At 35.5% G+C, this 24925-nt stretch overlaps 1 non-coding gene across 1 annotated transcript; it reads left to right on the plus strand.

Annotated features, from left to right (window-relative positions):
- Positions 1–23066: 23066 nt before the first annotated feature.
- On the plus strand, positions 23067–23172 carry LOC138811386 (U6 spliceosomal RNA). The gene has a single exon (XR_011367371.1). It is a non-coding gene; the product is annotated as a U6 spliceosomal RNA (small nuclear RNA).
- The last annotated feature ends 1753 nt before the right edge of the window (positions 23173–24925 follow it).

The raw sequence follows: 24925 nt of genomic DNA on the forward strand, positions 1-24925 counted from the left end.
ATAAATTTGCCTCTGAGTACTGCCTTTGCTGTGTCCCAGAGGAGCTGGTAATTTGTGTGTTCATTTTTGTTGAATTTCATGAACATTTGAATTTCCTTTCTAATCTCTTCCATGACCCACTCGTGATTCAGCAGTGTATTGTTCAGCCTCCATGTGTTACAGGACTTTCTTTGGTGGATTTTGGTGTTGAGTTGTTCTACTTTTATTCCCTTGTGGTCTGAGAGAATGCAAGGTATAAGTTCAATGTTTTTGAATTTGGACAAGTTTGCTTTGTGGCCTAAAATGTGGACTACTTTGGAAAATGTTCCATGTGTTGCTGAGAAAAACATGTATTCTTATCCTGCTGGGTGAAATATTTGCTAGATGTCTGTTAAATCTAGTTGATCTATACAGTTGTTTAGATATGCGATTTCTCGAGTTGATCTATCGAGTGGGGAAAGTGGTGTGTTAAAGTCCCCATAAATTAATGTCTTTGGATCTATGTGGGATATGAGGAAAAGTAGTGTTTCTTGGATAAATTTAGGTGCTCCGTTGATGGTTTAATAGGTATTTGCAATTGGAATATTCTCATACAGGAGATATCCTTAATTATTAGTATGTAGCGACCTTCTTTATCACTTCTTACTAATTTTAATTTGAAGTCTATTTTATCTGATATTAGCATTGCAACTCCTGCCTGTTTATGGGGGCCGTTTGCTTGGTAGATTTGGTTCCAGTCTTTCATATTGAAAATGTGCTTGTTTTTATGGGCAAGTTGTGACTCCTGAAGGGAACAGATAGAAAGATCTTGCTTTTTAATCCAACTTGGCAGTCTATGTTGCTTAATTGGAGAGTTAAGTCCGTTAAGGTCGACAGATAGGACTGAGAGGTGTTTGGGACTTTCTGCCATTTTATGCAGCTTCTTGGGGGCTGCAGCAACTGGGTTCTTCCTATGGTTCTTGGATTCTCAGTTTGGGTGTGGTTTCTTGGCATTTATTGTGGTCTTGTTGGTTTTCTCTGTGTAGGAAATCATTAAGAATCTTTTGTAGGGCTGGTGTGGTGGAGATATATTGTTTCAGTTGTTCTTTTGTATGGAAGGTTTTTAGTTTACCTTCGGTTATGAAGGAGAGGTAAGCTGGGTACAGTATTCTTGGTTGATAGTTGTTTGTCTGTAATGCATGGCATACATCATTCCAGGCTCTTCTTGCTTTGTTTGCCTTTGCTGAGAATTCTGAGGTGATTCTAATTGGTTTCCCTTTATAGGTGATTCATCTTTTCTCCTTGACAGCTTTAAGGATCTTTTCCTTGGTCTGAATTGATCCAGTGTGGATTATAATGTGACAGTGGGATGTCCTATTCTGGTCTGGTCTATTTGAAGTCCTAAAACTTATTGTATCTGAATAGGTCTATCTTTTTTCATGTTTGGGAAGTTTTCTGCTAGGATCTTGTTAAACAAATTTCCTAGACCATTAACTTCTCTTTTTAAGTGCTCCTCTACACCCAGTATCCTCAGATTAGGCCTTCTGATGGTGTCTTCCAAATGTTGAGTAGATCTATCATATTTCTTGGATTTGTCTTGGATGGTTATATGTTTTTTCTCTATAATATCCATGCTGTCTTCAATCCCCAAGATTCAATCTTCTGAATGTTCTAACCTACTATCAAGACTTTCTACTTTGTTTTTTTTTTTCTCGTTTCTTTCTAGTTGGTTGGCTTTGATGGCTTCAAATTCTTTTTTGGAGCTTTGCTTTAGATCTTGTATGGACTTCTTTACTTCCCTTAATTTGGTGTTCACTGTTTATTCTCAAATCACTTAGTTGATTGGTTATGGTTTCCTTGGACTCCCATTCTTTCTGCTGGGTTCCATTCAGCATTCTCTTTGTGGAATCCTTGAGTTCTTTCAGTTCTCCATTTATGGATTCCATGAATGCCTTTAATGATCTTTGTGTATTCTCATCCTACTCTTGCAATTCCTGTATTACTCTTTGATTAGCTTCCTCTGGTTCATGCGATCCCAGTAGTTCTCTTTGACTCATTTCAGCCTGTTATTTATTTATTTCTGGTTGAGTGTTCTCAAGCTGCTCATGCAATTCCTGTATCAGTCTTTGAGTAGCTTCCTCATGCTCATAATATTCCTGTATTGGCCTTTCTTTTGCCTCCTCTCTCTCCCTATCATGCTCATAGAGTCCTTTGCAGGTTTTCAATGTTTTCATTTACCATGTTTTCCAGTAGTGTTTGTAGAGCTTTTAGGGAGCTCTCGTCTGGATTATTAATTATCTGTTCTGTCCACTGTTTATCATGATTGGGAGTTGAGATACTCAGATTTGCCATTTTTCTTGTGTTTTTCTGCTTGTCTTGCCCATTTGGGATGAAAGTAACACTTTTGTGCTAGATCACTATCTTAAGGTAATCATCAACCAACGTCTGTAGTTGCTAAGTGATAGTCTGCAGATACACTCTAGTTCAACAGATATATCTATTCAACATCAAAAACTATGTATTGATGGGTTAAGAACCGCAAAGAAGAATTTGGCAAACCAGAAATTATTAGGTTTAGGGTGAGATATGGGTAAAAATAGGGACAGAAGGATATGGAAAGGCAGTGGGTGAGATAACTAAGTCCTAATCTCAAAGTGGGAAATAGGCTGGATAGATTGATAGTAGAAAGAGAGAAAATAAAAGAAGAGAACGATATAAAAAGAGACAAGAAAAAATAGAAAAACAAATATTAAAATTAAAAAGTGAAACACTTAAAAAACTTAAAAATTATGCAAAATTAAAAACGTAATCACAGAAGAATGTGGATAGGATAAGATAAGGGTACGGATAAAAAGGAGATGTGGAAAACTTAAATGCTTAAAATATTATATAGATATAAAGAGGCAGTACTACTATTAATGAATTTAAGTCTAAATGGTTTTGAATTGAGTAATACCTTTCCGGATTAAGTGTGTACACAATGTAGAATAAGATCTAATAATTGACTACGGGTATATATGAGGATGAGCAGAAGAACAATTAAGTCATGCAAAGAGGAACAAAAGAGAAGAAAAGGTGAAAAGAATGAAAAGGAAAGAAAAAAGGATCAAAAGGTCAGTAGCTCTAAACAAAAAAGAAAAAAAAGAAACGAAAGAAAAAAAAGAAAAGAGAGAAAAAAAAAGCACACACTTATACCCTTAAAATAAAAAGTATAAGAGGAAGAAAAAAAGTTAATAGAAAACAACTTTTTAAAAGCTCAATATTAATTTTTTTTAAGTTTTAGAAAAAAATTTTTGATAAAAGGTACAAGAAATTCCTTTGAATTTTTTTTGGGGAATGGGAAGATCCTGTATCTCCCTTGTGTCCTTAACCTGTCTCTAGTTGGAGACTCTGGTCTGCTTGTGGTGTTTGATTTTGCTGTGGCTTGGTTGGTTTCCTAAGTCGGTTAATATGAGCAGGGAAAAAAATGCTCTGCTTACCCAGGATTTTTTGATCCTCCTCCCAGGCTAGTTCAATGGGCGGGAGATCTGCTTTGAGTATCACAAAAGAGGGAGATGGCTGTTTCTTCAAGGTTAGAGATGCTGTGATGAGGCAATGTTCTGGGTAGAGTTGAGGCCTTTCAGCAAACAGTAGCTTTTCCCTGAGGGGCTAGCTTCTGAGTCATCACAGAGCCCAGCCTGGAGCCTTTTTCAGGGTTTATATTTAGTGTATTTCAATTGATTTTCAAGGCTGCTGTAGGGAGGAGCAGCCTCTCTCTTTGTGTACCCAGTGAAGAAATCCACTCCTGGGGCTTGCGGCCTGTGCTGGGTGACTTTTCCCTGGGTGGAGCTGAGCCTAACAGGTCAGGTTAGGTTCCTGTGACCTGCTAAATTACTCTTGTTTTCTTCCAATGCCTGAGTTGGAGCTAGTTGCTCAGCCAGGCCTTTGTCAGTATCAAAGATGGAGATCTCTGGTAGTGGGGAAGGGAGGGGTGGCCTTCCCTCCTCTGATCCCTGAGAAGTAGTGAGGATGTTAAACTTCTACTCATGCCAGAATCTTGGTTCCTTTATCGTCTCTGGTCTGCCAACTGCAGGATGAAGATATCTGCTCCTTGTCAGTTCTTGCTGGTGTTGAATAAAATCCGCTCACCTACTGCCTCTGCCTCTGGTGCCTTCGTCCCGGACTTTCTGTGTTGCAGGTATGGCGGCTTCAGTTGCCTCCACTGCCGCCACAGATTCTACCGCAGCTGCGGCAGCTGGCAAGTGCTCAGATCTGTCTCCTTGTCTGGATTTTCCCGCTCTGGCCTAACTCTCTGTCCTGTGATGGCACACTTGGTGTGATTCTCTGGCTTAGAACTGTTCACTGGAACAGAAAACCTGCTTTCTATGTGAGAGCTTGTTTAGCCTCCAGCTTCTCCTCCGCCATCATCCTGGAACTCCCTCTGAAACTTTTATTCAACTATTTTTCATTTCAAAGATAGGCAGTCTATTTTTCCAAAAGTTTCCTAGTGTAAAATAACTAATATTTCAATAGAAAGTAGAGTTTATTAATTTCAAGGGAATTTTAGATATACACATGATATTGTAGTAACGTTTGTAGAATATTACTTGAAAAAATTCTGTTCAAACTCTTAAATATTTGTGTGTAATGACAGAGAGAGAGGAAGATAATTCATACTGGTTAGGAATTTGCAATGCCTCAAAAATATATTCAATAATTTGTTATAAGCACATAGTCAAGCTACCTGATATGGCTTAGTTTTTTTTGTTTGTTTCTTAATTTATTCAATATTTTAACATGGATGCATGCACAGTGGTAACATTAAAATTATGAATCAAAATATAAGTAATTCAAAATCATAGACAGGTATCATACGTTCAATAGTTAGCACTTATGATTCTAATAATAATTTTGATGAAGATGATGATGACCACAGTGTAGCCTGATAATGACAAAGTTGTGATTGAAAAGGAAAAATTTTTAGACATCTTTTAAGCCAGATTTCCCACATTGAATACATAGTACTAAAAGCAATGGATTAATACAATAAGAATAACAAGAGGATAGTTTCAATATCAAGAAATACAATCACATAAACAGGTGAAAGACTAAAAACCCTTATGTTATTCTTTCAGTCTCTCTAAATATACTCACTTTTCTTGGTATTATTGTTTTCTTATAAATAAAATCGTTTATTTGCACATGTTGATTATCCCACATAGATAAAATATAATAAGCTGAATGCTTTCTGTTAGAAATGATCTTGTTTGTTCTAGCCTTGGGAATTTAGGAGAAAGCCTTTCACTACCCACATAGCTATTGGCTTAGTTATATATCCCTAGAAGTTAACAACACATGCCTGAAGCATGCTGCACTAATTAGGCAGAAATCCATGATCAGTTTTAGTTTCCACCCAGTTAACTGGAGAATATCTATGTATAAATTTATTAAGCACACTTGCCAACAAATAAAGCAATAAGAAAAATTTTGATGGACTAAGATGTACTTTTCAACTTCGTGTGATTAGTTCAAATACCATTCACATAAAGACATTATTCATTAACCAATGTTTTCCAATTGCATATTCTTTAATATAGCTGTGAACACATGACACAATTTACATAATGCCACTTACATATCTGGAGTTACCTTATAAAGACACGGTCCTTAGAGCCAGGAGGAAAATTTATTTTTATTTCTGCATGAAACAATTTGTGACTTTATACCAATAAACTGAATTTGACTCTTTCCTTATTTGTAAGCTAGATGGAAAACGTAAGGACTCTTCACTTTTCTTATTTTTTTGCTCTAGAAGTCAACAAATATATTTTTGAATACTTCTGGTAGATTACATCCATTTACAGATGAGAAATGTAAGGCCAGTAGTCAATGTAATGAGTAAATAATGATAATAGAATTTATGTCTGAGCTCTTCACTCTGTGTACTTACAAGCAGAAGTAATTTGGTGATGGAAAGGACCAATATGAAATGTCTATGGGGAAAAACATACTTTGTAAAAGGTTGTTTATGTCTAGGTGACCAGTGATGATTACATGAATCAGGCTGATGTCAGGGGCATAATAAGGAGTACATAGAAATCATATTAGTGGCAGAAACTCAGAAAATCTTGATCATTCATCTTATCTAATGGGTGGGAGCAGAATGGTAAGAAGAAATCTAAAGGGTTCTACATCTCTGGCCAGGCAACTGTGTTAGAGATATTCTTGGTGATAGGGATTGCAGGTGGAAATGATGGATTTAGGGGAAAAAAACTCTGATAGTTCCTAAGTTTATATTAAACACATGCAAAGATAGGTTTGTTTAGACATTATCAAAATATCCATGACCATGAATATGAAAAAGAATAATAAAATCGGGGGCATTATTAAAGGGAAGAGAAAAGGAAAGTCCTGACACAATTTTGAACAATGTGTTTACCAGTGTGGACAAGATTGGAAGAATGAGATAAATAAGGAAACAAGAAAGTAATAAACACAGATTTACAGAAGTAAAGAAAGGAAAGAATTTGCAGGAAGAATAGGTCAAAACTGTTACAGAGATATTGAAGGAAATATGCTATTTGGATTTGAAAACTAAAAAGATATAGACAATTTAAATAAGAACAGTGTTTTGGAGATATCTCCATGATGAAATAACCCTGTCAATCAACCTGCCACAAATTCTTATGTGTAGGAAGTGCTCTTATAAACTTCAAGCTTTTATTCAATGGAAGAGTTCAGACATTACCCTCACCACTAGGATTACATTCCTAAAAAGATACGGCATTTTGCTTTAATGCCTTTCTTTCATTTTCTCTTACACATTGGCAAGTAATGAAGGATTCTGATGTAAAAATAATACAATGATGACTTGTAATAACACAACATCTAGGATCTAGTGTTAATTCGTATATTTACTAATTAGCTCCAAAATTTATGGATATTTATATTTCTCCTGGGTAAACTAATGAGCTCCAAGAAAATGTCCCTAAAGAGCATTTCAATTCTCGTATCACTGTTTGTCTCAAAATACTTTAAATTATACACCCTTTAATATGGGCATAGGGTTATACTGTGGAACTTTCCCCTTCAGATAGTGAGTACTACCCTATGGCTTAACATGGAGAAAGTACCCTCACGCATAGAGTGGGTGTGTGCTCACAAGAAGTGGTACTTGAACAAGGGAAAACATGGGACCTATGTTTCTTTGGGGCTGGATTACTTCACTTAATATAATTTTTTCTAAGTCTTTCCATTTCCTAACAAATGGAGCATTGTTATTCTTTCTGATGGAGGCAAATAATTCCTTTGTTTATATATTCCACATTTTCTTGATCCATTCATCTACTCAAGGGCATCTGGGTTGGTTCCATATCGTAGCTATGGTAAATAATACTGCAATAAACATGGTTGTGATGGAAGATTTAGTATGGTCTTGTTTGTGATCATTTGGGTAAATGCCCCAAAGTGGGATTGCTGGGTCATAGGAGAGCTCTAGGAGTTTTTTGAGGATGCTCCATACAACTTTCCAAAGTGGTTGAACAAGTTTACACTCCCAATAACAATGAAGTAAGGTACCCTTCTGGCCACATCCACTCCAGCATCTGTTATTATTGTTCTTGTCTATGGCCATGGTATCTCCATGTTGTTTTGATTTGCATTTGGGGAGGTCCGGCATTTCTTCATGTGTCTATTGGCAATCCTTCTTTTCTCTTCACAGAATTTTCTCTGTAAGTCTTTAGCCCACTTATTTTTTTTTATTTTGAAAATACTGTACAGAGGAGTTACAATTACATGGGCAAGATAATGAGTACATTTCCTATAAAGCATTTTAGCCTCCTCCTTTGTTTCCCCTTCCCGTCCTTTCCCATTTTCTTCCCACCCCCCCAATCCTCATTGCCTCCCCCATGAAAGTTGTAAAGTTCGTTTTCGACATAACGACTTGTATATCTCATTGTTGCAATGTCGCCCACTTATTTATTGGGCAGTTGTTTCTTTGAGGATTTGTTGTTGGGGGATTCAATGTTTTGAGTTCCAGGTATAGTTTATATATGAGAACCTTGTCCATTGTATGGCTAGTGAATATCTTATCCCAGTAATTAGGCTTTATATGATCTTGCAAGCTATATCCTTTGCCATGCAGAAACTCTGCAATTTCATGCAATCCCATTTTTCAAAATTTTCTTTCATTTATTGTGTTTCTGCGTCTCTTTTAAGAAACTTTCGGCCTATGCCAAGGAGATCTAATAATGAGTTCAGACCTGTAATGATTTCAGAGTGTCTGCTTTGACTCCGAGGTCCTTGATCCATTTGGATTTGATTCTGGTACAGGATGACATATATGGATCTATTTTTTATTTTCTACAAGTAATTAACCAATTTTGCCAGCACCATTTACTGTAGAGGCTGTCTTTCTTCCATTCTATTTTTTAGCTCCCTTATCAAATATTAGCTGACTATAGGTCTGTGGGTTTATTTCTGGGTTTTCAATTCTATTCCATTGGTCCTGAGGTCTGTTCTTGTGCCAGTACCAAGCTGTTTTGATTATAATGGTTTTGTAGTACTCTTTTAAATTTGGTATTGATATTCCTCCAGCACTGTTCTTTATGTTAAGGATCGTTTTAGCTATTAGGGTCTTATAGTGTTCCATATGAATTTTTGGATTGCCTTCTCTATTTTCTTGAAGAATGAGGTTGGAATATTTATAGGTATCACATTGGATTTGTAGATAGCCTTGGAAAATGTTGCCATTTTCACGATGTTGATTCTTCCAATAAAGGAGCATGGGAGTTTTTTTGCCCATTTCTAAGTTCTGTTTTGATTTCCTTTTTCAAGTTTTTAAAGTTTTCATCATAGAGATCCTCCATTTCTTTGGGTGTGTTAATTTCTAGGTATTTTATTTTTTTGTGGGGCTATTACAAATAAAGTTGTTTTCCGGATTTCAGCACGCTTTTCTCAGTGTTGGCATACAGAAAAGCCGTTGATTTTTGAAGGTTAATTTTATACCCTGCTACTTTACCAATATTTTTAGTCACCTTGAGTAATTTGAGAGTGGAGTCTGTGGGATTCTTCAAATACAAGATCATGTCATCTGCAAAGAGGGAGAGTTTTACTTCTTCTTTCCCTTTTTGGATCCCTCTAATGTTTGCATCTTGTTTTATGGTTAAACTAGTCATTTTAATTCTAAATTGAAGAGAAGTGTAGAGAGTGGACATCCTTGTCTCGTTCCTTAGTTAAGAGGAAATGGCTTTAGTTTTTCACCATTAAGTATAATGCTGGCTGTAGTTTTGTCATATAGAGCCTTTGTTGTGCTGAGGAATGTTCCCTGGATTCCTAATTTTTGCAGAATCTGAAACGTAAAGGGGGTGTTGGATCTTGTCAAATCCTTTTTGTGGTTCTTGTCTTTGCTCTTGGTGATATGATGAATTATATTAATTGATTTGCATATATTGAACCAACTTTGCATGAAATGAAACCTGAAATGAATCCTGTTTGATCATGATGTATGTTTTTTTGGATAAATTGTTGAAGTCGATTGGCCAAAAGTGTATGCTCAGAAACAGATGCTCAGATCTGTTTCCTTGCCTGGATATTCCATCTCTAGCCAAACTCTCTGTACTGTGATGGCACACTGGGTGTGATTCTCTAGCCTAGCACTGTTGACTGGAACATTAAAACTGTTGTCTACGCGAAAGCTTGTTTAGCCTAGACCTTCTGCCATCTTCCTCCGAACTTTAGATTATGACTTTTTATACTCTAACTTGGGACAATGATCTGCTGTCAGTTATTTTCTTCTTTTCTCCTTCTTTTGCCCTTCCACTTACATAATTTTTATTTAAAGAAACATATTTGAGCTTGTATTTCTAAATTCCTCAAAATTATCTGAATTTCATCATTCTTCTGGCAGCCTCCTATATATTTCTCAAGGGAATATTTTGTCACTATCATTTTTATCCTATATGATATTGGATATCGTTCTGCCTAATTCAGTGCAAGATATAAATTACACTCATCCAGATATTTCAACTCTTGTACCACCATAAAATCCTTTCTTATGTAGAAATCATGATTTTAGTATTTCTGGGGAGGTGTCATCTGTCATTTTTGATTGACCCTAAGTGATATTTATATGCAAACATGTTTTAAAACAATATGCCATTCAGTAGATGAATGACTCAACAAAATGTGATATATATATATATATATATATATATATATATATATATATATGGTTGAATTCTATGCTTCCAATTCAGAAGGAAATGGAAACATTTTTAGAAATTGTGCTAAATAAAATAAGCAAGACTCAAAGAAACAGATTCCATAGTTTCCCTCATTTGTAATAATAAGAAATTTATAGATTAACACTAGCAGATGAGCAGAATGGCTCAAAAGCTTTGTATATAGGACCATACAAGATCATCTTGAGCAAAATGAACACCTAGATATAGAAATAGAGGTTTTTCTTTGTGTTTTTTTTAATGTACTATGTGATTTATTTTTTCTTTTGTGTTTTCCCCTATAGTTAATCCACTGCTGTATTTGATTTCAGTACTGTGTGTATTGCACATGCATTGATCTTAATTTGACAAAATAAGATGAACAACAAATTGGAGAGACAAAGGACAAAGGGTAAACCAATGCAATAGCAATACTCACAAGACAACATTTTGGAAATTTACATTACAACTTGTGAGGGGTTTGGGGGGAAAGGAAAAGTGTGAGAAAAATGAGGTAGTGGGTAAAATTTTGACATGTTATGTATTCACTACCTTACAATTAATGCAACCCTTGTACATATCACCTTAAAAATAAAATTAAACTAAAAATAAGTTACATAAAGTATAATTTCACTGTATTGCTATAGTAAATATTATTCTATGTGCATTACCTTTTTAAAAATGAACACTATTTGGCATCTAAATTGAGTTAATTACACCTTTCTTTATCAGAGGTTCATAAACTTGAATGTTATCCAAATATACAATATTTTCACAATATACCTGCCACAACTTTCAAAAAAGTTAAGTTTAGTATTGTCTGATAGTAAAACAGAAAACAGTTTAATTCTCTGGAAACTCCTAGCTTTTAAAACTGAATAATTGTTAAAAAGACAGAATATATGTGTTCTTCAAAGTTCTTACAAATACTAACTAGTCATTTTCAAATTCTCAACATTCCATATCAGAGATATTCAAAGTAGTACCTGTTTGCATGTTATTTAATTCTGCAATAGCTGCAGTTTCTAAAGGGGTGTTACATATTGAGATATCAATAGAAAAAAATAGCCACATTCTGGTGGAGGATATAACTACAAAGTATGTGTAATAATTAATTCCTCAAGAATAAACATTTTTTCATCAGAGTAAGCTATTATTTTTGTGACCATCCATCCCAAGCTTTTATGCCATAAAGTCTTCCTAGCCCAACAGTTTCCAATTTGTAAGGTGCACCTTAAAATTCCCTTAATTCACATCATGAATAGCTTATCACTATTGTGAAAAAATACTACACTTGTGTTAATATGATGCCCTTCCTATTGTGGAAAGTACACTACACTAAACTTTGCTGCAACATTTTTCTGATTTCTAGAAATCAGGACACTTGCAAATATTATTTATATTTTTTATCTATCATAGATATTCAGGAGGCTAAGACCAGAAGATTATTGTTCAAAGCCCACCCAGTCAGGAAGATTCTTTAGATTCTTATCTCCCATAAACTTCTCAGGAAAAGCTAGACTCAAGTGGCACTGAGGTTGAAGTTGTAGGGCATGAGCCTTGAGCACAAACTGGCACAAAGGGAGTGGCCAGGCCCAGAGTTCAAACCTGAGGACAAACCAAAAAATAAAAACCAACTCCAACCCTAGCATTTTTCTCATTGTATACAGAGGCACGTAATTAAGGAAATTTCTTCCTGTATTACGAATAGATAGAAGAACCAAGACCTCACACAATTACTCTCTTCATACCATGTTACACCAAAGCCTCAAAAATTTGCTTGTTCTAAATTTATAAATTAATATCTATTTGTTGGCAATTCTGTCTAGATTATTCACACGATCATTTTATACATGAACTGTTGGAATTATCAATTAACTAAGTTCTAATTATATCTCACTTGAAAGAATATTTTAGGCAAATAAAATGCCAGATTCATTTGTGAATTTGTCAATTAGAACCTCTACTTAAAAAGAATTTTGTAGTATCCTATAGAATATGACATTACAAACAAAACCAAAATATTTATTTTAAATCTAAATTCTAATTTAGCATGGTCTACAAAGTCCTACATTAGATGACTTTGGTATTTTTCCTGGCTTAAACTTTTGTAATCCTTCATTATTTCTTTGAAATCCAACAGAATGATGCTTACTTTTTCAAATTTTTGATTGGGAATCATGAGCCATTTTGCATGTAGGAATGTTGTTTAATGAAGAGAGTATTTAAAACACAACTGAGGATTATATATGAGTTGCATTTCAATAGGAAACTTGCCTTCTCAAAATATAATGACAAAATTAGCCCAAACTTCCAACTGTGTATTCCTTTCTTGTTGTTTGGTTTGTTTTATTAGACAAAATTATACTACCTGGTCCAGGGAAGGTATCACTATGTAATCCCACTCTCTAATCTCCTGTCTTAGTCTGAGTGCTAGAATTCCAAGATTTTATCAAATTGCCCTGCCATAGTTTGATGGTTTATTTAATCTAGATAGAAACTAGCAATTCTGAACTTCTCCTATGATCTTATACATTAGACTGACTGCTCAAACTGTTTCTGTACAATCTTCAAAGATGTACTGTCATTTGACACAGGATATGAACATTTTCAGATGCACCTTCAGGGGTCTCTGATTCATTCTTCCATGGATCCAATCCCTTTAATAATGATTACTTGAATTTCTTGTTATCTCTGGTCCCTAGGTATGGAATATTCTCAAACATCTTTGAAGAAATTTCACTTGAAGACTTTCTAATATTAAAAATTATCACTTGATCTAGTCTTACTCAGGATATATTTTCTATTGTTTTCTAACATTTCTCCATATTCTGAGAGTTGTTTCATTTGTGCAGGTGTGTTTGTACATATTTGTGCCTCTGTGTGTATGTGTATGTTTGTATGTGTGTATGCAAAAGCCTCAGCAACCTTATTCAGCAATCTTGCTCATGACTAGTAATCCATCACTTGAGCTAATGCCTAGTATTCTAGCTACTCAGGAGGCTGAGATGTGAGGATTGCAGTTCAAATACAGTATGAGTCGGAAAGAAAGGTTCTGAGACACTTATCTCCAATTAACCACCAGAAAACTGGAAGAGGCGCTGTGGCCCAAGAAGTAGAGCACTAGCCTTGAGATTAAGAGTGGAGAGATATTGCCCAGGCCGAGTTCAAACCCTGCCACAAGCATCAAAAAAATAGAAAAAGATAAAAGAAAGGAAAAGAAATAAGATCATGGCCATCAGTTCATTGCTAGTATAATTCCTGCTTTCTCACCATGGACTTTTTTTCCAGTTAAGTTTATGCTCTTATATGTAACTTGCTTTGGAACCAGAATTATTCTTCCATTGTACATTTTACAAATTTGTGTGATAAGCAACCATAATTTAGAGATAGATGAGAGAGTGGCCTCATTGTTCATGTCCCTCCTAGTATTAATTATTTCTCTATGTCACTCCCATAGATCTACATAATGGCCTTGGCTTTCTTGGTTCAATGTTGTCTTATTTGCAGAGTCTTCTATAGTATATTGATCCATTATACTTAAACACAGAACTTTTCTTTCTCTTATTATTCCTATTGTTTCTTCTACTGTTAACTTGTGTACACTTGGGAAATAATGCACAACACACACACAAATAAACTTTTCTGAGAATCTTCTCTCAGTTAAATTTAAATTAAGAGCACTTATAAAATTTGAACTTAATGTACTCCTGGATAATGGTTTCTTTTATGTATTATAGTAAAAATAGTGTACAGAGGGCTTACAGTTACATAAGTAAGGTAATGAGTACATGTCCTATTGTTGCATCCTCTTTTGTTTTTCCTGTGGTATCCATTCCGTCCCCATCTACCAAATTCCCCCTCCCTTCCCCAAGTTGTAAAGTTCGTTTTCTACATAGTGTCTTGTTCATATCGTTGTTACAATAGGTCATCCTGAATCTTTGTTTCAGCATTTTGTTGTTTCCCTTCCCCTCCCCACACTAGAAAAATGTATATACAAGATGCAGGGCACAAACATCATATCCAGTGAAAACAGGAGTTATATCATGGGGGAAGAACATGGAGGAGAAAAGAAAAAAATCACATAATACATTTTAGATACATCAAAAACAATTGCAATAAAGAAAAAAAACAACTTGTGTCCCTATCTTGGGATTCATTTTACTTAACATCTTATATGGCCATATGTACATGAATAATGTTTTTATAAGCCATGTAAATTTTATATTTTGTATTTACTAAGTTGTCTCTGAAAGGCGTGTTACCTCATATCCAAAGATGTCTTTAAATTAAGACAAGAGTAGGCTCATTTTATGCCAACACAAAATATAAACACCAATGATATTTTTCCCTAAAAAAATACTCATAAAAAATCATGAAATTCGGGGGAAGATGGCAGAGGAGAAGCTGAAGGCTAAACAAGCTTTCCCATAGAAAGCATTTTAGTATTCCAGTGAACAGTCTTAGGCTACTGAGTCACACCAAGTGTGTCATCTCAATACAGAGAGTTTAGACAGAGAGGGAAAATCCAAGCAAGGAAACAGATCTGAACACATGCAGCTAGCCATGGCTGCAGTGGCAGAGTTGGTAGCAGAGACACTTGTAGCAGCCATAACTACAGAGAGAATCTGGGACAAAGGTGTCAGATGTGGCTGGCAAGCGGATTCTACCCAACACAAGCAAGAACTGACAAGGAACAGATATCTTCATCCTGCAGATCACAGACCAGAAACTGCCAGGAATAAGACTCTGGCATGAGTAGAATCCTGATCTCCTCATTCCTTCTCAGGGAGCAGAGGAGAGAAGGCTGGACATCCCCTACCACTGGAGATCTCCATCTTTGATACTAATAAAGGCCAGGCTGAGCAACTAGCTCCAATTCAGGCCTTGGAAGAAAACCAAAGAGTCATTTAGCAGGTCATAGGAACCTGCCCTGATACGCCAGGCTCAGCTGTACCCAGGGGAAAATCAACCACCCCAGACAGAGAAAAATCTGCCCCCTGAGGAGTGATTTCATCACTACGTAAACAGAGCTGCCCCTCCCTACAGCCTAGACAAACAATTGAAACTCAGTAAACATAAACCCTGATAATGGCTCCAAGCTGGGCTCTCTGAGAGTCTCAGGAGCTAGCCCAGCAAGGCAAAGCTACTGATTTCTGAAAGGTCTCAACTCTACCCATAATCTAGTCTCATCACAGCATCTCCAAACTAGAGGAAACTCCCATCTCCCTCTTTTGGGATACTCAAAGCAAATCTACCTCCCACTGAACAAGCCTGGGAGGAGGATCACAAAACAATGGGTTAGGCAAAGCATTTTTCTGCCTGCTCAAACAAACTGACTTAAGAAAACAATCAAGCCACAGGAAAACCAAACACCACAAGCAGACCAGAGACTCCACCAAGAGACTGGTTATGGACACAGAAGATACACAATCATCCTATTGCCCCCATCACCCCCCCAAAAAAAAATCAAAGAACTCTTTTTTTAATTTAATTTAATTTTTTTATTGTTAGAATACAGTACAAAGGAGTTACAATTACATGAGCAAGATAAAAAGTATATTTCTTATCAAGCATTGTTGCCTCCTTGTTGTTTCCCCTTCCCATCCCTTCCCATACTTCTCCCCTCCCCCTACCCGATCCTCCCCCACCCCCTACCAAAGTTGTTAAGTTCGTTTTTTGACATAATGAATTGTACATCTCATTATTGCAATCAAACAACTCTTATTTGAACTTTTTTTTAAAAAAAATAATTTTTAAAATGGTTTTCTATTAATCTTATTTTCTTCCCTTAATTTTTATTTTTGGTGTATATGTGTGTGTGTGTGCTTTTTAAATCTCTTCTGATCTTTTGGTCCTTTTTAAGTATTCTTTTCATTTTTTTCTGTTTCTTTCTTTTTTTGCATGACTAAATTGCTGTTCTGTTCATTCCCAGATATATACCTGTTGCCAATTATTATACCTTATACCCCATTGTGTACACACTTAATCCAGAAATTTATTACTCAATTCACAACCTCTTAGGCTTAAATTCTTTAATAGCAGTATTATATCTTTATATGTATATAATTTTCAAATAACTAATTTTAAGAATTTTTATTTTTTAGTTTTCATTTCTCCTTTCAATCCATCCCTTCTTTTCATCTTATCCTTTTCTTCTCTCAATATCATTTGTTTAAACTTACATGATTTTTAAGTGTTTCACTACTTAGATTTAAATTTTGGTTTTTCAATTTTTTTCTTGTTCTTTTTTTTGTATTCTCTCTCCTATTATTCTATGCAAACTATTTCCCTCTCTAAGATTAGGACTTGGTTATATACCACATTTTCTCGATCTATCCATGTACTGAGGGGCATCTGGGTTGGTTCCATATCTTAGCTATGTTAAATAATGCTGCAATAAATATAGTTGTGCTGGTAGCTTAAGTATGGTCTTGTTTGTGATCATTTGGATAAATGCCCAAACGGAAATTGTTGGGTCATAGGTAAGTTCTAGGTGGAATCTTTTTTTTTTTTTTTTTTTTTGGTCCAGTCGTGGGGCCTGAACTCTGGGCCTGGGCGCTGTCCCTCAGCTCTTCAGCTCAAGGCTAGCACTCTACCACTTGAGCCACAGCGCCACTTCTGGCTTTTTTCTTTTTGCTTATGTGGTGCTGAGGAATGGAACCCAGGGCCTCATGCATGCAAGGCAAGCACTCTACCACTGAGCCACCTTCCCAGCCCCTAGGTGGAATCTTTTGAGGAACCTTCATACTACTCCAAAGTGGTTGAACAAGTTACACTCCCACCAACAATGCAGTAAGGTTCCCTTCTGGCCACATCCCCTCAAGGATGGGGTGAGGTAGTATCTAAATGTTGTTTTGATTTGCTTTTCTTTTATGGCTTGGGAGGTTGATCATTTCTTCATGTATCTATTGACCTTCCTTCTTTCCTTTTCAGAGAAGTTTCTCTTTAAGTCTTTAGTCCACTTATTTATTGGGCAGTTGTTTCTTTGAGGATTTGTTGTTGGGGGATTTAATGTTTTGAGTTCCACATATATTTTAGATATGAGACCTTTGTCTATTGCATGGCTAGTGAAGATCTTCTCCCAATCAATGTGCTTTCTATTGATCTTGCCAGCCATGTCCTTTGCCATGCAGAAGCTCTGCAATTTCATACAATCTCATTTGTCCAAACTTTCTTTGATTTTTTGTGCTTCTGGGTCTCTATTAAGAAAATTTCAGCCTCTGCAAAGGATACCTAGGGTATATCCTACTCTATCCTGTAATGTTTTCAGAGTATCTGCTTTGACTCTGAGGTCTTTAATCCATTTGGAGTTGATTTGGTACAGGATGATATATAAGGATCTAGCTTTAGTTTTCTATGAGTGATTAACCAATTTTGCCAGCACTTTTACTGAAGAGGCTGTCTTTGTTGCATTCTATTTTTTATCTCCTTTATCAAAGATTAGGTGCCTATTGGTCTGTAGGCTTATTTCTGGGTTTTCAATTCTATTCCATTGGTTCTGAGGTTTGTTCTTGTGCCAGTACGAAGCTGTTTTATTTGCTAAGGCTTTATAGTACAGTTTGAAATTTGGTATTGATATTACTCCAGCACTGTTCTTTCTGTTAAGGATTGTTAATGCTATTCATTGCCTTTTATCATTCCATATGACTTTTTGGATTGCCTCTTCTATTTCCGTGAAAAATGAGATTGAAATATTGATAGGTATTGCATTGAATTTGTAGATAGCCTTGGGAATTATTGCCATTTTCACGATGTTAATCCTTCCAATCCAGGATCAAGGGAGTTTTTTCACTTTCTAAGTTCTGTCTTTGATTTCCTTTTTCAGGTTTTTAAAGTTTTCATCATGGAGATTCTTTATTTCTTTGGTTGAGTTAATTCATTGGTATTCTATTTTTTGTGGGGTTATTAAGAATGGAGTTGCTTTTCTGATTTCAGCCACGCTTTTCTCATTTTTGGCATACAGAAAAGCAACCTATTTTTGAGGGTTAATTTTATACCATGATACATTGCCATTGTTTTGAATCAGCATGAGTAATTTGGGAGTGGAGTCCATGGGATTCTTTAAATACAAGATCATGTCATCTGCAAAGAGGGAGAGATTTACTTCATCTTTCCCTGTTTGGATCCCTTTTATGTTTTCATCTTTTCTTATTGCTGTAGCTAGGCATGCTAATAGTACATTGAAAAGAAGTGGAGAGAGTGGACGTCCTTGTCTCGTTCCTTGAGTTATGAGGAAATGTCTTTACTTTTTGACCATTAAGTATAATGCTGGCTGCAGGTTTGTCATATACAGCCTTTATTTTATTGAGGAATGTTCCCTGGATTCCTAGTTTATTCAGAAACTTCATCATAAAGTAGTGTTAATTAATGGATTTGTGTATATTGAACCAGCTTTGCATCCCTGAACTGAATCCTGTTTCATCATGGTATGTAATTTTTTGGATGAATTGTTGAATTATTTGGCCAAAATTTTGTTGAGAAGTTTGGCATCGATGTTCATCAATGTAATGTGTGTCTAATCCTCTTTCATTGATGATTTTCCTGCCTGGTTTTGGGATGAAGTTTATTATGGCTTCATAGACTTAGTTTGGTTGTGAACTTTCTCTTTCAATTTCATTGAAGAGTTGGAAGAGTATTGGTATGAGCTTTGCTTTGAAAGCCTTGTAGAATTTCGCTGTAAATCCATGTGGTCCTGGGCTTTTCTTAGACAGGAGGTCTCTTACTCCTTTTTCTATTTCAATGTTTGATATGGGCCTGTTTAACTCATTTACTCCTTTTCAGTTGTTGCTGGTGTTGAGTTGAATCTGCTCACCCACTGTGTCTGGTGCCTTTTTCCTGGACCCTCTCTGTTGTAGGTATGGCGGGATGGCTATGGCCGCCACCAAAGCTGCCTCAGCCATGGCTAGAGCAACTGTTCAGATCTGTCTCCTTCCCTGGATTTTCCCTCTCTAGCCAAACTCTGTATTGTGATGGCACACTTGGTGTGATACTCTAGCCTAGTACTGTTCTCTGGATCACTAAAACTGCTTTCTATGCTAGAGATTGTTTAGCTTCCAGCTTCTCCTCCACTATCTTCCCTCACTTCTCATAAACATTTTCTTATTACAAGATTATTCTAGATTAGCTATGTTATGATTGATAATGAACAAGATTGACAGAAAGGTGGAGGAAAATTGTCTACACTTCCATGAGGTCCTGACTTTTGTTTCACAAAATGTTATAAAAGCTCTCCATTAGAAATCTAGCAGCTGCATTTCTAAATAGTCTTTGCATGCTTACACTTTCTGATAATGTTTTAATTCAAGTACTTCTCCTTAGAGTCCCATACCATTCAATGATGCTGTTATAGATCTTTGTTACATCTTGAAGACTGCTCTTGGTGATTAAGTTTGTGCTTTTCAAATTAGCTCTCACAATTCCATCCACAAAATGCAGACAAAAACTATCTGAAATAAATTTGTATCTGTTGATAGTGCATATATTTTATTTTCCATTACAAACATAGAATGTAGTAAAAATTTTCACAGAAATTACACTGCACTAGGTTGTGGGCAGAGTCTAATGAAAATAATATACTGTATTTATGTAGAGAATTTGAGCATCCAAAATTTTAGTATGCTTGTGGTCCTAAAACCAATAACTTACTTATATTGAGTGACAAATACCACTTGCTATAAGTACAGTTTTCCTTGTATGTTTTTAATATATATTTCATTGTAAAGATACTGTACAGAGGGGTTACAGTTACATAAGTAAGGTAATGAGTACATTTCTGATTGAGCATTTTTACCACCTCCTTTGATTTTCCCCTACTATTCCTTCCCTTCACACATCCATAACACCTCCGTCTACCCCCCTCTAGTAGTATCTTGCAAATCTCATTGTTACAATGGGTCAACCTGTATCTTTTCCTTGTATCTTAAATGAAAAAATGCTGGCTTGTTTCATACTGATCTACTTGTGTAGACACACTTAAAAACATTTTCCAAGTCCAAAAGCATATAAATGAAATGCACATCATCTTTTGTAAGTTGTTATACTTGTGTTCTACACATTTATTGACAGGTTACAAATTATTCTCAAATTTTAATACATAAAAAACTTGCTTTTTTCTCATTTTCGTGGCAAGGACATCAGCATGACCTCAGTCAACATTTCTCACTTTAGACTTTTCATATGGGTTGGTTAAATTTTGACCTGCATTCCAGTCTTCTGGGGAGTCACTCATCTGCTTAGGAATTGATGCTGGCTGTTGGAAAAGAGCCCAAGGAATGATGCCATTTAAAGCCTTATAACTTCATTCTTAACAAGGATATTGTCCTACTCCTTTGGCTGTTGGGAATGTCTACAAGATCAAGCACTCCATGGGGAGCTGGGAGACACCATACGACCTATAATTATTGAGAATTCCGAGTGACTTGCTATCACTTGTACTGCATTTTTCAAGTCGAATCTCTCTAAACCTACCAGTTGGAAGAGATGAGAGGAGTGGTAAAGGAACTCTTAGAGAAAAATACATCTTCAATACATTTGTTTCCAAACATTCTGTCTAAGGCATATTCAACAACTAGTGAAACTTGTGTTGGCTATATCTATGTGTCTTTCTCCATTTGTGCTTGTGTACATGTGTGTACATATGTGTGTATTTGTGTGTATAGTAACATTCTTGTGTACATATATGGGCCTATATATACATTTATGCATATATAAATAAATATACATATATAAATATATGTGCATATATATATATATATATATATATCAGGTGTTCAGTGATTTAATTTGCAGTTCCCAGCACATTGTCCTTATCACAAAGTGTACATGATAAACTGCTGTAAGGATCTGTGCTATATGAGGGGTATCCTTTGTACTCACTTCCCCCATTACCTTGTTTTTCATCCATGTGAACAACTTCAGCCTACTTTCCATAGGATAGCTTTGTTTTTTTTACTTACTGATAATATAAGAAAAATGTTGTTTGTAAAAGAAAAAGAACTTTTAGGTGCCAGGCTAAAAGTATCTTATCAGTCCCAATGATTCGTATGAGATAAAATTTATAATAGTACTAAAAGTGAAAAGGAATTTCTAGAGCTGTTGTTTTGCCATTTCCATTGGCAAAGCATAATTTCACGTCACTGTTATAACTCTTAAAGAATGCAAGGGTAACTGATGGTCCCTATCATGTTCCCACAAAACCAGTTGATCCTGAAGGATAATAGTAGACCAGAAGAAATTCTAAATAGCAGACATGGAGCATGAAAGAGAAAGAGTAGAAAGGAGAGAGGGTGAAAGAGAGAGAAATATCATACTTAAAGTGCATAACAAATAAACGAGAAGTGTATGAGAATATTCATACTGCTATATTGAGACTCTACCTGTACATTTGAAGGTATTTGATGTATGATAACTCATCAACATAAAATATAAAGTTATTTTGATAAAAAATAAAAATGACTCAGAAGAAATTATAAATGCAAAAACAGTCTTCACAGAAGCAAACTCTCAGAAATATTTCTTGACTTTGAAAAGGATAAATTGGCTGCAGTTAGTGTAAACTTAGACGTATTACAATTCACAAAAATATAAAAATGTGTTCACATATTTTGTTATATAACCCAGAGCAGAAAGCAAATATTGTTCAGATGATTTTTTAAATCAGTTTCTGAGGTGCTGGGAAGGTGGTTCAGTGGTAGAGTGCTTGCCTTGCATGCATGTGGTCCTGGATTTCATTCCTCAGCACGACATAAGCATAAAAAGATGAAAGTGGTGCTGTGGCTCAAGTGGTAGCGCTAGCCTTGAGCTGAAGAGCTGAGGGACAGTACCCAAGACCCAGAGTTCAAGCCCCACAACCAACAAAAACAAAGCAAAAACACAAAACAAAACACAGTTTCTCAATTTTGTGTCCTCAACTCTGTAATACCACTACCTCAGCCTAGGGTTAAGATTTTAGGTGTGGACATTTATCAACACTCCTGATTCAGACTCTACTTGATAAAATTTGTAATCAATATTTTGTTTTTAGTTTTGCTCTTTGTAAATTCACATGCACCTATGAAAAATGGTGTGGCCATCCCAATAACATTTTCAAAGTACCTCTTAATCACGACTCACAAAAAGTTGTATTATATTACAACAAGGAAAAATTCTATAAATAAAGAAAACAATAATTAAATATTAATGATGACTAAAATAAAAAACAAAACAATTACCAGGGTTTTCAGTATTTGAAGTGTACACAGTAGATTTTACTATTTTCTCATATTCCTGTACATTTAAAATTGGATAAAGATATCAGTAGCCTTTAAATTTACCCACTAAGATTACTATTTATAGTTCATCTCATCATTTGTATGTGGCTTATATCAATATTTGTTCATCACTAACATATAATGTAAGGGAGCCCTAAAGATTTAACAGAAACTCTGTACTTAAAATCTTAACTCTTCACTCTGCTTCTTTACACAGTCGTTGCACCTTCTCATTAGTAAAGTTTCTATAAACTCTGAAATATACATACTTACCAGTACATGCTACCAGAAATATTATATACTTTATCGAAAAATTTTAAGACCTGCCACCAGTCTTAATTTTGTCATATATAAGCAAATCCCAAAATTAAACATACTTAAAATATTAAAACTTTTAACAAACTTTAACATTTGCTGCAATGAACATTATGACAGGTGAATTGTGTAGAATAATTGAATTCCTCCTCCTACACATCTCATGAAAAACAAATATCTGGAATTATTTTGTTTTTGGCATGTCAACCTTGACTTTATTCTTAAATGTGTGCTTACATAAGAAATACAAGGTTCTAAAATTTCACAATTCTTTTGAACTTACTTTTTGTTTAATTGTCTAGTTTAAGAAAATTAATTACTCTTTATATATAAAAATTGTTCTGTGCTCAATTTGGCTGCACATACACTAAAATTGGAACATACAGAGAAGTTCAGCATGGTCCCTGCCCAAGGATGACACGCAAATTAGTGAATCGTTCCATATTTTTACAACAACAGATGCTGGAAAGGATCCTACTGCATTCTTGGTGGGAGCGTAAACTTGTTCATCCACTTTGGAAAGCAGTTTGGAGGTTCCTCAAAAGACTCCACATAGAGCTCCCCTATTACACTGCAATCCCACTTTTGGGCATTCACCCAAATGATCATAAACAAGTCCACACTAAAACTACCACCACAACAATGTTTAATGTAGCATTATTTGCCATAGGTAAGATATGGAACCAACCCCGATGCCCCTCAGTAGAAGAATGGATCAAGAAAACGTTGTGAGTGTGTGTGTGTGTGTGTGTGTGTGTGTGTGTGTGTGTGTGTGTGTGTGTGTGTGTGTGTGTGAATGTACACTTACACAACCACTTTGGAAAGCAGTCTGGTGAGTCCTCAGAAAGCTAAATATTGACCTTCCTTATGGCCCACTCATACCACTTCTAGGCATCTATCCTGAACAACAGGTAGCAATATTCAAAGAAACATGCACCTCCATGTTTATTGCAGCACTGTTCACAATAGCCAGGATATGAAAACAACTCATATGTCCCACCAGAGATGAATGGATCCAAAAACTGTGGAACACAATGGAATATATTCCTGCCATTAGAAAGGACATAATAATGGCATTAGCAGGGAAATCAATCAAGCTACAGGAAATCATGTTGAGCAAGGTAAGCCAAAAGCAAAGAGACAAACAGCACATTTTCTCGGTGATAAATGGATGTTAAATGCAAAATGTAAGGTGATACGACAAAATTAACAACACTTAAGAAACCAAGGACTTCCACTCATCTGGTTGAATCACTACTAAATAACCCCATTCTGCTGATCATATGTGTATACTGAAGGAAAACCAGGAGGACGACAAAGAACTAGAGGGAATCAGGGAAAAACATGCAACAGTGGGATCCATCAGCTGCACTGGACATTGACCAAAATGAACTAAGCAAATCAATGTCATTGAAGAGAAGGAGGGAACAAATGGGAAAGAGGGAATAGCTGACGCTATGGGAAAAAAAGAAATATACATATTTCAAGACAAAAAAGTATACATATGGAAGAAATAACTCTATTGCAAAGCTCATAGAACTCATAAATGTTGTAGACTATGATAGACAATTTGCTCCATCAAAGTTAGAATATGTTTGTGACTTTAACTAAGCATCACTATCCCACAATATTGTTAAATTTGGGAAATTATGTAACCACTTAATCACAATAAAAATATTTGAAAAAATGATGAAGGTGCAAAACTAAGTTGCTCTAAAAAACAAAAAAGGAAAATGCTCTGTGTGTATGTGTGTACACACACACATATACTATATATATATATATATATATATATATATATATATATATATATATATTCTATGCCTCCATCAGAAAGAATGTCATCGCCCAATTTGTTAGGAAATGGAAAGACTTGGAAAAAATTATATTAACTGATGCAAGCCAAGTCCAAAAAATCATAGGTCCCATGGTATCCCTTATTTGCAATAACTAGTATATGTCTGGGATAAGCAGAAAAGTTGTAAAGCTATGTGTATATGAATAGATAAGTTGATGTTAAGCTAAATGATCCCCAAGATCAGGACACAAGACGTTTTTTCTTTCTTGCTATTGTTTCTCACATATTTATAATGTATGACGTGATTTTTTTTTTGTTTTTATACGTTTCTCCCCAACAGTATAAACCCCGTTTTCACTTTATTTGATGTTGGTGCATTTGCATCTTTTATATACACTTCTCTG

The sequence above is a fragment of the Dipodomys merriami genome, unplaced genomic scaffold (assembly GCF_024711535.1).
Source record: "Dipodomys merriami isolate MVZ:Mamm:240054 unplaced genomic scaffold, mDipMer1.0.p SCAF_523, whole genome shotgun sequence".
Taxonomy (NCBI): domain Eukaryota; kingdom Metazoa; phylum Chordata; class Mammalia; order Rodentia; family Heteromyidae; genus Dipodomys; species Dipodomys merriami.